Genomic DNA, 14,582 nt, shown 5'->3' with positions numbered 1-14,582 from the left:
TTTTCTTCCCTGGAGATGTTTTTAAAGAAAGCCTCTGAGTGAGTGAAATGTGGTTTTGACCCATCTTTGGTTCGTTGGCTTTGATCTTTGAGCCAATTGCAGTGCACCGATAGTTTTGTTTTATTTTATTTAAAAAAAATACACCCCCCAAATGCTCAATCCTGTTTATTGTTTGCTTTTGAGTGACCGTAATAGTTAATAATAGCACGCTAACAATGTTACTTAAAACGATATGAACTTGCTAGCTCAAATTTCAGACTATGCTAACAATGCTTGCAAAATGTTAAGACTATACTTTGAATATTTATAATACTGCTACTCTTGTTTGGTTGAAGCTTCAAAATCATCTGCCCATTAATAATTCTAAATATTATTAGCTGAAGTTGCTCACATTATATAACGAGGTAAAAGTAAATAGAAAGCAAACAGTCTTTCTAGTCAATGCTGTCGTCCTTGATCTGTATGCTACATTAGCTTAAAGCATTTTATTTAGAGTTTCTCGTGTCACTTCAAAGCTCTGCTTCTGTCTTTTAATTGACTTTTTACCCAAAAAAAAGTGTCACAATGTGTTAGTTCCCGGAGTTTGATGGATTTAACGACCCTTGCCCAATCAGAACCCGCGGGTGGGCGGGATTAAGAAACTGATTAAGTAATCTGCTTGTCATCCCACAAAGTCACCATGATGAGGTTTGGAGAAGCTCGTTGAAAATCACTGACGCTGTGGGAGGTGCAACGAGCAGGCAATTAACTCTGGAGCGAACCCCCGAGGCATCAACTTTCACACATACTCACACACGCTTAAACGACAGAGTGAGATAGCTGTTCAGCTTGCAGCAAAATGGAGAGAAGTGGTTTGATCGTACAAAAACAACAGACTTTTCATCAGCCCTTTTCCCCAGAGGTCGCGCCGTGACTGCTTTCTGCAACCGCTTCATTCCTAATGTCCATGCGCAGAGGTGGCTGACAAATGTGCGTCACAGATTTTAAAAACTCCGTAAAAGGAATCCAGGGATTTGTTTCTAAATACATTATACGTGTTTATCGTGACCAATTTGATTGCTTTCCTTTGGCACACTTAAAAGCAGCGGGCTATTTCTACTTCCACTGGATTTGAATATAGAAAATCCGGCATCAGTTGATGGTTTATATTCCGATCGTTCAAATTCGGAGCTGGCGTGGTTCACTTTTTCTCATCTGTTTACTTGCCATCAATCTTTGGGAATTTCCGAATTCCCGCCATGAATTTGTGTGTTTAAGTGTCATTTTAGACAGACAAGCTGGGGAAAAGTGACAATCTGACATTAGAAAGAGTTGATATGCGTCACTTTTGAGCATCAAAACCTCTTGATTTGGACATCAATCGTTGATAGGTTTTAATAATAGAGTTAACAATGACGCATTTGAACAATTCCTGAAGGGGAACCAAGAGAGTGATGAGCGTTGAGTGTCAGTTGTCTCTGCGAAGAATGACGTCCGTCTCCGAGTCGATCAAACGCAACATGGCAAACATGATGGAAAATCTCTTGTTTACCCGCTACTTTGCCTCCCGTGTGTTCGTGCTTCAGCTTGCCGTGCTCATGGCCTACTTTCCTTAAAAAAAAAAAGGAAAAAAAAAACTCCAAACGCCGTCCTGGCTGGCTGACATGTAAGAAAGTGGTTGATGTTCTCCCGGATGGCGGCGGGACGGCAGAAGGACCGCCGGGAGGCCGACATCAAGCACCGCCAGCCAGACGCGACAGGAACGAGGCGAACCAAGAGAATGTCGAATGCGACACTTATTTTTTTTCTCCAGCCTGAAGGAGCCTTTTTCATAGCCAAACCTGATATAGCTTCATTCCTTCTAATCAAAACACAATGTTTTACCACAAGCATGGAAGAACAGGACCAACAGTCCCTCAGTGGTTTCTACTCTGAGAAACATCCACATTCCCTGATTAGCCCAACAGCTGTAAAACTCAAACTTGACCCAATGTGACTTTTTTAATTCAGTTTAGATTTTAATTTTCCCCAAAAAGTCTTAATAGAGGCTGCATGGAGTTGCCGGACGTATGTGTGATGTGCAGTTGAGTCATTTGCAAAGAAATGGAATGAAATGTAATTTTTTCTGTTGCCTAGGGGGAGCATGTTACTGCAAGAAAAGGACAGGACTCAGGATTGATCCCTGGGGGACACCAAAAGAAACAGGGCAAGAGAGGATAAGGCCCGGCCTTCTGAATACTGAACAAGATCTTGGTGGAGGTAGGAAACCAATTTAGAACTGTGCTCATCATGCTAATCCACCGTTCAAGATGATCCAATAGCGTGCTCTGGTCTACACTAATCATGATTGGTCAGTGCACTTCCCCTCCTTGGGCATGTTTGGAAGTGGTTGGCAATTGGCAACGGCCTAACATGGCTCGCTACACATGGCCAGTTTTTCATGGCTAGCGCCACCTCGCAGTGTTGTATCAAGAATTAATAGCACAGCTAACCAAAACCCTTCCAGCGGCGGCACATTGAATATTCATGTAGCTCCCAGTGCGATCTGGTAAGGAGGATTAAGCTCACGACCGAGCGCTGATTCTTGCCGCCGCTTGGCCGTCGCTTGCATCATCACGTGCTGGCTGGCCGGCCGGCAGACGAGACACAGGGAATACCAAAAAAAGAAGAGGGCGAGGGGGAGGGCGACATTAAAAGTTGCCCTTTAGCGTCTACGCGGCTAACACGTTTTAGCAAGTGTTACAACATGTCTATCATGTTGAGGAATATCAATGTTGGCGCAGCGGTCAAAGCTTGGTGCGTGTATGTGTGGAGAAAAAGCTGGCTTTATTCTTCCAGTATTATGACTTCTTTCTCAAAATGTTGGACTACTTATTAGAATTTGATGAAGAAAATAATCCAAAACTATTATTTTGATTTGAAGTCTTCTCCCTAAATGACACATTCATGTAAAAATCGACTTCATGCTTTTTTCATGGGAAATCAAAAATATAAATGTTGAACTTTTCCTCACCAATGTCATTATTTTAATAGAAAAATCTTAAACTTGTGATTTTTTTTAAAATATGACTTTATTGTATTATCATTTAGCATTATTTTTATTTTCAAAAACAACCTCCATCTTGATTCTTATAAAAAATGCTTTATTTTGACTATATTGATAAATATGACTTTTTGACTCAGAAAATAATAGATATAAATAATAGTATAATATTTTTTATCAGAAAAGTAGACAGTTGCATTGCAAGTGTTGCATTTAATTGTGTTGGTATCCTGATACTGACTGTGCGTGCGTGTGTGTGGATGTGTATTGTGTGTGTGTGTGTGTGTGTGTATTGTGTAAATAGCCCAAAGTCCCTGCGGACCAATGATGAGGAGATGATATCTTGTGAAGTGTGCCCTTTAAAAATAGCAGGCTTGCTTTCCACAATGTTTGCCTTTAGACGTGCGTGTGTCCGTGGGTGTTTTCATAAATTCTCGTCTACTGTACTTCTTTGACTTAAATGTGGCACAAACTATTAGAAAGTGTTAGCCTGCATGACTGAGTGCGTGTCTGTGTGCGCGCCAGCTTGTGTGTGCACGTACAACTCTCAAACCTGACACACTCGCTAATGTGAAACATTGCTGCAGGGGTGATGGAGTTGTTGAGTATGGGGGGGATAAGTGGCGTTAGAGTTAAAAGATGAGTGGGGGTGGGATGGGAGTCAAACTGGGGAGTGCAGGGAGGAGGGGAGTACAGGGAGGTGTGAATGAAAGCGCGCACATACTTTTTTGGTTCATCCACTATTGAGATAACGTTTGGTTCTAGTAAGTCTTCTTGTCTTGGCTCGGCGTGAGCTGGATGATGCAATGTTGGTCAAATAGCATAAAAATCTTGGAAAAACAAAATCAATCAGGTCTTGGGAGAGGTTGCGTTCAGATCATTTGGCCAAGAAATTTGGTTTTTGTTCCAGAATTGAATTTTATTTTGAAAAATTGTTTGAATATCATCACCCTTGTTATTCTCATAATGTGACTTTTCATCTTAAAGGAACATTTTGTGAATATGATGGGCTTTTTTTTTTTTTTTTAAACTGAAAAAGCCTGACTTTTTTTTGTGTCTCTTAGAACTATAAAATAAGACTTGGCTACAAATTTTGTCGGCTCTCTTATTTTGATGTAATCGCACTCAGAAGAGTACAAAGTGTTGGAAATAATATTCAAAATTCTTTCATCACTTGTAGGTTAGTAGTTTTTAATTCGGTTTTATCTATTTGGAAAAGCTGCATTTCCTGGTGTATTTGCCAGTCTGTGCTGTTCTGCTCCATTTGAAAGTGTGTTTATCTCCAAACGGAGGCCAATAAACGCAGCGTTACCGATGCCGTTTGAAGTCGCTGCTGGGAGACGAAGAGCAATGCGGTGAAGAGGGGGGATGTTTTGTTGAAGATGTTCACAAAAGAGAATTATTCTTGTAATATAGAGACTTTCTTTCCTTGAAGATCCTTCACCTTGTATTTCTTTTTTTATTGAATCGAAACAAAAAAGACATAACTTTTTATCTTGAAAAACACGGACTTCATTTCATATTCTGCCTTACTTCTTTCAAAAGTAGCTTGAAAAACAGCGACTTTATTTTGACAGTTGTTACTAATTCGATGATAGAAACTATCAATTAATTGTTGTTAATTAATCATTGCACCTCTATTTTTTAACAAATGGTTGCACAGGGGAAAAAAAATGGATTTTTTTTCATCCAAAAATGACAAACTATATCATTTGTGACATTTTCCCTTGAGAAAAAAGAATAATGGAGTCCAAAAAGGGTTGAACAAAACGTGTTTGTCTGCGACGGCCGCTAAATAATGCAGCACCTCTTCTTCTCCCCGTCAACATCCTTGACGAGCAAGGCGGGCTTTGAAAATATTTGCGCTTTAAACACTCGTGTCTCTCTTCGTTTTCATCAGCAAGCGGCTGACATGACGAAAGCGCACACACGCGTACACACACGCAAACAAAGACGCGCGCACACACTAGGTCAGGCGAACACTTGTTTATCATTTATTAGTCTGTCAACTCCACTCATAACGCTTTTGTGACATTTACAGTCGGATCGGCTGCTTTCATGCAGCTAATGAAGTTAATAGAAGGATTTCGAGTATGAGTTTCCATGTACGGACAAAAGTATTGGGACACATTCCATGAGAGCGTAAAGTGGCACACTTGGGGTCAATTGGCCTCCATTTATGGTGCTGCAGTGACTGAAGAGGGAAAGGAAATTCCTGCACGGGGGGTCTTCAGCCACCCCCGTCCCTTAAAGTATCACTTTTGACATCTTTTCCTAACAGTTTGTATGTTTGAACAAGAGCAAAGATCACAGACGGCAATCAGCGGCTCTCCTAGGTAAACAAACGATTGTTTTAAGACTTGATTTAGTGAATGCAAAAACTCCCGGTGTGTGTGTGTGTGTGTGTGTGTCTATGTGTGTGTTTTGTCCAAGCGGGTTGTTTTTGGCAGCCTTGCTGATTGGAGGCAGCTTTTCCACTGCTTCACGCAGCATGCTTGTCCTGATTGGCATTGTTTATGTTTGGGAATCCACCGATTCCATCAACATGTTTGAATCTGATGATTAAAAAAATGTGTTTTGTTTTGGGTCCAATATTTTGAGATGGGTAGGCAGAGACGGACCGTTTTCCCATTTTGACACTTTTTCAAGTTTTTGTTTTTGCAGTGCCTGTTCTCTCTCACTGTCAAGTCTATTGTGTAGCATCACGTTCAGGAAATGAAAAGAACACATGGTGTTTCAAATGTTAGGCTCGCTTTAACGTGTTTATTTTGCATCCCCAATTGAAGTTACTGTAAAATGGACAAAAAATAACTCATCATCATATATTGACCAACTCATTTGATCAATCACAGTATAGAAAATGGATGGATGCTAGCTTAATGCTAACATATAATGTGAAATATCACAGAATGGAAAATAGCATGGCTGTCACGATAATTATACACCCTCAAATAGCCGCTCCTTTGGCACACACAAATTAGCAACACATATCAACTCAAAAATTGTCGTTTAAAAATCTACAATCGTAGGGTTGCAAACGATGAACCGTGTTATAGACGGGGTTTACTGGAAAGAAACTCCCTGTTGTTGTTTCAGTTTGACACAAGCCAACCAAGACTAAAATGAGGCAATAAAAAAGCAGCTCACGATGTCGCAAAAAGGAGTATTAAAATGCCGACGGCGTGAAAGCGTTCCCCTCTGATTGGTCGCCTAGCTCGGCAAACAAGGTGAGAAAAGACAAGCTCCCCGTTTAGCGAGAAAGAACGAAATGGTGCCTTTATCTTCTCAAATGACTGAATTGAAATGAAGGCACCCAGCAAACGGAGAGTGAGCCCGAGGCGGAGCGCGCCAAATAAACATGCGCCGCACACTTTGTTTTCTCGTCACTGCCTCCTGCTCCCGAGGCATCTTCCGAGGAACTTGTCGATCGTTCTTTTTTCAACTTCACACCGTGGTCCTCGTAGACGTCAAGGTTTCATGTTAGAATGCAGGGCGGGAGCTGCTACATACCATCTCGTCATCATTGCGTCATGTGTGGACATGAATGGACAAACAAATCTGAAGAGAAGCCTGATGACACATTCAGATAATTCAATCGAATAAAGGATTCAGAGGGCTTGATGCACGCTGTTGTTATATTTATGAATGAAATACAATAATATCCACTACTCACTACACACCTGCACCGCAACTTAGACCTGCTTTTAGTTGGTCTAAAGCACAAACTCATATCCGGCCCAACACTTCATGTTATGTGGCCTGCAAATACAAATCATGTGCATCATATAAATATTTGTAATACTTATTAACGTTGCGTTATTTCAAGCAAACTTCTTTCTACATTAACCACAGTTGAACAAACCCTTGTCCTTAATTTCTGGTCTCCACTCTAGTTATATATTGTTTATATGCAAAAATGTGATTGGTTTCACACTTTGTTTAAAACACTAAATCCAGAAGCTTCTAATTTGAAAGCAACTCAATCCACTTATTCACTCTGCTAGATCTGTCCCCGAGTACCTGAATCAAAAATGCGTCCAGTCCTGCCGACATACATGCATTTATAAATGATACCCCCCCAACAACCTCCCCCCCTCCCCTCCCCAAAACGTCAAGGTCAGCTCACTGGAGGTTTTTCTTTGAGGCTCGACCGTGCAGCTGCTCCACATGGAGCAACAAGGTTAAACACTTTTCATGTTTATCAGTTGGGGGGCAGGGATGCCCCCCCACCGCCCCCCTTCATTGATGATGCAACCTATCCTTACCGCTTGCCAAATTCGCCCCCCCACCACTCCCCAAACCTCCTCTTGTTTTAATGGCCTGAAGGTGATCCAAGCGGCCTCCTCGAAGGGTTTGCCGGTGCAAGGATGCCAGCAACGGCAGCTGTACACACTCCGGAGTGTGTAATTGCGCACACGTACACAATCAGTGGAGAAAACACACTCACACACTCATCGCTTTCATGTCCTCTCTCGCTCCGCTCACCCCATCTTGTTTTGTTTTCCGCCATTTTGCCTTATCGCTTTCCCTTCCATCCCTCCCGCTTTAACACCTACCCCCCCATCACCCCCACCTTCCTTCCAGCTCCGCTCCGACGTCAAATTGCAGCAGAATTTCATCATGAAAACCCAATCTCGGCTCTCGCTACTAAACATGCAGACGTGTGCAAACATTCGCTGTTTAGCGCTCGCCGTTTAGCACGTTAGCAAAACGGGGGAGGATTTGGAAACATTATTTCCTTGAATACTGGGAAAATGCCACCGTTGTCTGCACGTAGAAGATATGCAAGAATACAAACAAGAGTTCTTCCAAAAAAAGTTTTTTTACATGTAAAAAAAGCTGTAATCATTTTATTTGTGAATACTTTCAAATGTGTAATTATGATTTTATATATTTAGTCATGGTTTAATCATTTTTTGCAATATATAGTTTTGCTACTTATGCCCAAAATAAATAAATAAACAAATAAATAAATAAAACAAAATGATAGAGAACAAGACGAAAAAAAGCATTGAGTCACTCAGAAAACAATCAAGTCTTTGTCATCTTCAAGACCACTTTTAAAAGGAAGTGTTCCTTGAAGCAAGTGAGCTCACCTCATTGTTGCGTACCAAAGGAAACTGACGCAGACCTACTCAAACGTCCTCAAGAGTCACACAATAACAATGAACTCAAAGACCAGACTCCAATCACTCCCTTATATGGATTTATTCCCATCTTGAAATAATTTCAAAGCACCTTAAAAAAAAAGATTGTCTAAATTTTTGGAGCTAACAACTATTCTCACTCATCTTCCTATTTTGATAAAGTAAGGAGTGGAATGTGCAAAGTACAAATAATTTACTTAAGTAGAATAACAAAGTACTTGGTTACTCCCAAGCACCCTTTTCTACCAACAAGGTTTTTGAGCGGAACGAACAAGGTTTTCTATCTGTGAATGTGCTGACAAAGATAATGTGGAGTACAAACAAACATTGTTGGGAGACTTCGCTTGGTCTTATCTGGCCAATCCCAAATCAGGTCCCGCCAGAGCTTCCTCCTGTCTCCATGGAAACAAGCTCTGACTTCCTGCAAGTGTCCTCCAGGCTGGGAGTGGCAGCATTTTGTTTGTGTGCTCGTTTTAAAGCTCAAATTAAAAAAAAATATGAAGGCCAGCTGGCTTTGTTTGGATAAACCAAATTGCAAATAAATAAATAAATTAAATCGTGTGCAGAATTGACTGAGGTTTTAAGTCCGCCTTCAAATTGGAAACCCCCAAAACAGGGTTAGGATTTTAAATTGGCATTTCAAATCAGGGTTTGGGTTAGAATTTCAAGTTAGTGTTTGAAATTAGGGTCTAGGATTTCAAATGAAGGCTTGAAGCCCAGATATGTGTGTTAAGTTTTTTCAATTTGGGGTTCTAGCCTAGATAAGGCTTTAAATTTGGTTTGCAGTCCGCAATATTTTCAACAGCAGCCTGTTTGAAATAATTAGCCTATGACAAGACATGACAGGATTGGATGGCTTCTCACCTGTAATCCATTGGAATGAGTCACCTGGTATGTCTGCTCTCATGAATCATGGAATGACCTTTGCGGACCTCACGGACAAAGAAAAAAAAAGACGAAAGCCACATTGTGATATGGGAACAAAAAAATGGCCTAGCTGGCGGTAAAATATTTTGCAGCTGTGCTATTGACCTGAGTCACACTATGCTTCCTGCCATTCAAACAGTAGCAACACATAATACACACACACATACTTGAACTCATACCCTCGGATTTCCTTGAGGGGAAGGAAATTTTCGTTACGGCATTTGAAGATCTGGTTAAGTATTCAAATAAGGGTTCTCGTTTAAAATTAAGGTTTAAAGTCTGCGTTAAGGTTTGAAATTAGGGTTTGTAGGGTTTCAATTCAGATTTTCAAAAATGAAAGGGAAAGAAAGTTAAGAGTGTGTAGCTTATGTGGGTCGATTTGGGTCAAGGATGCTCTTCTCTTATTAGGACCAAATCTTTCTTTCCAAAGTGCTTTCAAGCCTCTTTTTGACATTTGAACAAGTCCCAAATCCTCTTTCTCTTCTTCCACGTTGACCAAATCCCCTCTATGTTGTCATGTTAATGCTTTGCAAAAGCTTTGCATGAGTGTAGCCTTGACAATGCACAAGGCTATCAAATAAAAGATATTTTGAAAATAGATATGAATATCAATAAAGTAAAAACATGACCTTAAGTACATTAAGGTGGTTCAATTCAATACAATACGTGAAAGGTTGAATTTTAATCTGTACAAAACGTTTGGAACTCTACTACATCAATGAAAACAGAAGGTGTCGAGCAGTGAGCCTTGAGGCACACCGACTGTATGAACCTATGGAGAAGGATTGACCATACAGTAGTTTTAAAATAGGGTTTTGAATGTGGGTTTCAAGACTTGAATAGTGTTTCATATATGGGTTTTGATCCTGGGTTAGGGTTTCAAATTAGAATTATAAACCTAGGTTAGTGTTTCACAATAGGATTTCAAGTCTTTGTGGGTGGTCCCAAGTGGCCTACAAGAAGTTTGGAAAATGTTCCAGAAAATTCTTCCTCCCCACAACGACTCGAGGGTGCGTCTGTGCAGATGTTAAATTCAGAGTCAGAGTCAGAACAAAAGTAATTGTCTCAATCATAAAAATGAGGTGTGGTATTACATCTGTGTTACAAGTTGATGGCTCCCATAGTGGTTAATTTAGTGTGTGTTGAAATGTAGGAATTCAATGCACAAACGCAAAAGTAGCATCAAACTTTGCTGTAAAGTGTCTGCTCATTTTTTAAAACTAACTTCAGCAAAATCAATCAATATAATCATGTTCTCTTAAACCCTAAAGCCACACCTCAATAAAATCAATAAATGTATTTTCCTCGAACCCGAACAATAGTAAAATCAATCAATTATAATTAAATATAATTAAAAAAAAAAAGTTTCCACAACAATATGAATGGAGGATGCACCATGTGAATTTGTGTGCGAGTGTGTTTTGAAATGATGGGAGCGGTGCGGGGGGGCGGCCTAAGCTTGTTATTAGAAGCTCGGGTCAGATCCTCCGAGATAGAAAATCTCTCTCCCACTCCCGGCGTTGGATTTTGGAATGCTGCGTAGTGTGTTTGCAGCCCTCACAACCCTGAAAGCTACACAACAACAACAACAACACACGCACAGTTGATTGTTAAGAGGCAGCACTAACGTCCAGGAGGATTACAACAAAGTGCTGCCCGATCACGAAAGCCCATTCATTGATTTTTCTAAGAATCTGTTGATGCTTAAAGTGTGACAGTAAGAGAAATTCATTTTGAGAATTACAACACAGAGATGAGTTGTCAACTCCAATGTGTTAAAAGCCGAGTCCAGAGTCAATTAATCGGCGCTATATTTCTCGTTTGTAGTTTAGACTTTGAGATGTCTGCCGTCTACTGGTGAACATTGTTATTACAACCAAAAACTGCTCAGCTAGACTTAACATTTTTTAACACCAGTTTCCCATGCTTTCCGTTGATTATGAGATGAAGACGACGAGAAGTTGTGATTCTTGTCACACGCACACCGATCCATTTATTTTTGCATTCGGGTTCAGCGTTGTGCGATTAACACACGACTCTTCAGTCCCACTCGATATGGATTAATGGCCTATAAATAACCCTCATTAATCTTGCGTAGCAAAAATGACATTAGCATCATTAAGAGGATCTCCGTGCTTAGCATCATTTAGCTGCCCACGTTCATGTGTGTGCATGCATCCATGTGTGTAAAAAGTTTTCAAAAGACCCTGGAACTTTTTAAATCTTTATTTTCATCCTTTCCAATGAGAAACATCGAAATCAGAAGTCAACCAGAGTCGTGGAACACATTGCATTTCACTTTTTTGACTCGGTTGTTTAAATATAAACATGAGAAACGCATTACATGGACACACTCTGTTGTTCCAGCTGTGTTAGAAAAAAAAAACGCACATTCCACAGACACACAATGGATAGAAGCATCCTCTTCCTTGTGTGTCCAGCTCATTAATGTTGAATTATAGTTTGTGTGTGCATGGAAAGTCCAAGCTGGACATTCTTTGTGATGTTGATGGGTGAAACGAACAAAAAGTTAAAATGCAAAGCAGTCTTTTGCATAAAAATAAAAAAAAATTAGTCTTCTACCCACGTTTCTTTTAGCTTTGTTGAAGTGGGACTGCATAGACGAACACAGGTGAATTAAATATTTACAATATCTTCAAAGTTACCAATTACACTCAGCTGTCCATTTAAAAACTCCAAGTGGCCATTGCACGTTTGCCCACCCTCACGCTAATCAGTAAAGCCACAGTGTTTAGTCTACACACACACACATTCTTTACGTTTCACATGATCATTAAATTTCACGGCCCATGTTATGTGTGTGATTGCGGTCTTTGAGGCCACACACACACACACACACTCGTGGAGAGTGAGGTCATACGCGAGAGAGTGACAGGTCCAGGAAATGAAACACACCTCAGATTACAGCGAAACAAGGATGGCTAACATGTTCAACGTGGGCTTTTTTTCACATTTTCACATCATGATGGGCTTGATTGAAACCTTTCCCTCCGCTTTCAAAACACAAGAGGCCAGTGTGAAAACAAACTGGGCTTTCTCAACCCAGCTGGGTTTTTGCGTCACTTTCTTCTACCGTTGTTGTGTGAAATTGAGGTGGCAAAAGTACTCAGACTGTGGCGACTTAAGGAAGATTAAAGACGCAAATTAAGACGACATACAATCACAAATCGAACTGCAGCCGTGTCAGATATATGATTGACAGTCTTCAAAAGTAAAAAAAAAATGTTCTCTGCCAATATATGTACAATACTACCTAGTTTGATCACTTTCCACAATGAAAAATAATTGGGCTAGTTTGAGTTGGCTAAGGCTTTTATGCTAATATTTGAACTGACAAACAAAAATGCTAAATGATGGCTGAAAAGAATAAATATCAAAACTTCCTTACAATTATGCATTAGAATTATAAACAAAGTAAAAGATTGAACTTTCTCATGCCAAGCAAATCTCAAACTTAGTTCAGTAATGTTCTTAAAGATTCGCGTGATGGCTAACGAGCAAAGCTAGCTAGCACACGTTAGCCCGGCCAGGTTGGACGAGTAGTTTTTTTAATGCCAATAATTTCCGAACTAATAAAAGGCTTCTCACTCATGTGTGGGCTCCACCTTGAAGTTACCAAATGAACTTTGTGGCCTGATAAAGATCAGTGGATGCGATCACTCGTGTGCCATGTGGTCTTGTATATCCCTCAAGATCAATAAAGTTCTTGTACAGAACGTCTACGCTGAGATCATCTCGGCTCGACCGTGTTTTCGTAGTGATGTCTGAGTGAAAAACCTCTAATGCGCCTTAATCCACTTTACCGCATAAGCTCCCTTTCATTGGGACCGCTCGGTTTACACGCGGAAGACCGCCGACTGGTCGCAGTGCGGAGGGTTGAAAAGGCCACGCTAACATGGCGCCTGTCATCAGAAAGCTCCACTTACATTAGGAAACCATTAAGAGATCAATTACGACGTAATTCATGCTTGGTTCGAATGGGTCTCTTTCCATTTCAATTATTTGTGTTTCTTACATATTTGGGAGTTTGACATCCGGCGGCAATGTCGTTAAGTGCTTGGTTTTTAGCAGACGGGAGTCTCAGGTTCAAGCCCAGCCATGGATCAGTTGGTTCTCTTGATATTTTTTATGTAGTATGACAGCTAACCATCAAACCCGACGTGACATTATTGTTAACCGTCTCCCAAGCAAGCTTCTACAAGTGGATTGTAACAGCTCCAAAAATGATGATTCAATTCAATAATCTTTTTGCCAGTGTTGCGTTCAAAATCAATGCTATGCTATTAGCCAGCATAAGTGCGTCATTCCTCTCTGCAGGGGGACATTTTGGAGGTACTCAAGGTTCTTCTCGGAGGTTTTTTGAATGGATGTCAAACCCACACGCGCGCGCACACACCAAACCAGCAATCGAACGCAAAATGAGTTGCTCAGAACAAATTGGCAGAATAACCTTGAAAGGTTTAAACCTGCCGCACACTTTTCCCAATGAGGCGCCTTCAACGTGACGTTTGCCACGGTAAAGATTTGTTTTCGTTCAACTGTGACTATAAGGATGTGATTGATTTGATGGCGATAAACCTGAATGCGTGTGAGTGTGTGTGAGATGGAGGGAAAGGATTATCCACACACAGCTAATCTCTTTATTCCACTCAAATCTGCAGTACATCTCCCCTCCAGACTGAAAAAAATTGTGAGTAAGAACACACCCCTACACACACACACACGGTGATATTGATGAAATTCCATATCACTGGCAAATCTATCTCACGACATGGCAGGTGCAATGAATTCAAACCCAATTTATTGCTATCTAAACGGGCTGCTTTAGGAATTTAAACTGATATTTGATGTGTTGATCATCTCTTTACTCTTGGTGTTGATGAGCTGGCTGCTCGTTCTCCAGTTGAGTCAATATCGAGTCTGGTGCGTTAATGAAGACGCGTGATGCTAATTAGCCTGCAGCCACCTTGTCTTGCGTGAAGCCACTCGTGTCCTCACGAAGACCTTTCGTCGACTCACTTAATGTCACGGCCTTCATTCTCACGCACATTTCTGACATTTTTCCACGTATTTAGATCTACGCTGAGTTCCTCTCTCTTTTGGAATCATTTGCATATCCCTGAAGACGGAACCTAGGAAGGCAAAAGACTTGTTTACATGTGTTGCACGTCAACTCGGATCAAACACAGCAGCAATGTGAAAATAGACACTCGTGTTGCTTTAATATTACACCTCCACGCATTATTTATAATTTCTGTGTGTGTGTGTGTGTTTGCCGTGGGTTGCGTCATGAAGCTGCACACATCAGGAAAGTGATAATCAGCAACTCCTCACGTGTCAGTGCTGTAACAATAACCAAGCCGATCATGTTAATTTGGTGGGGTGGCAGTTCTCATAATCGTGTTGTGAACAGTTGGATCTCAAGATTAAATAAAAAATTAAAAAAATAACACTCTTTATTGCTC

Source organism: Syngnathus floridae, chromosome 9 (genome assembly GCF_059516105.1).
Source record: "Syngnathus floridae isolate MCC-2025c chromosome 9, RoL_Sflo_1.0, whole genome shotgun sequence".
In the NCBI taxonomy this organism is placed as follows: Eukaryota; Metazoa; Chordata; class Actinopteri; order Syngnathiformes; family Syngnathidae; genus Syngnathus; species Syngnathus floridae.
This window is presented reverse-complemented; position numbering follows the sequence as displayed.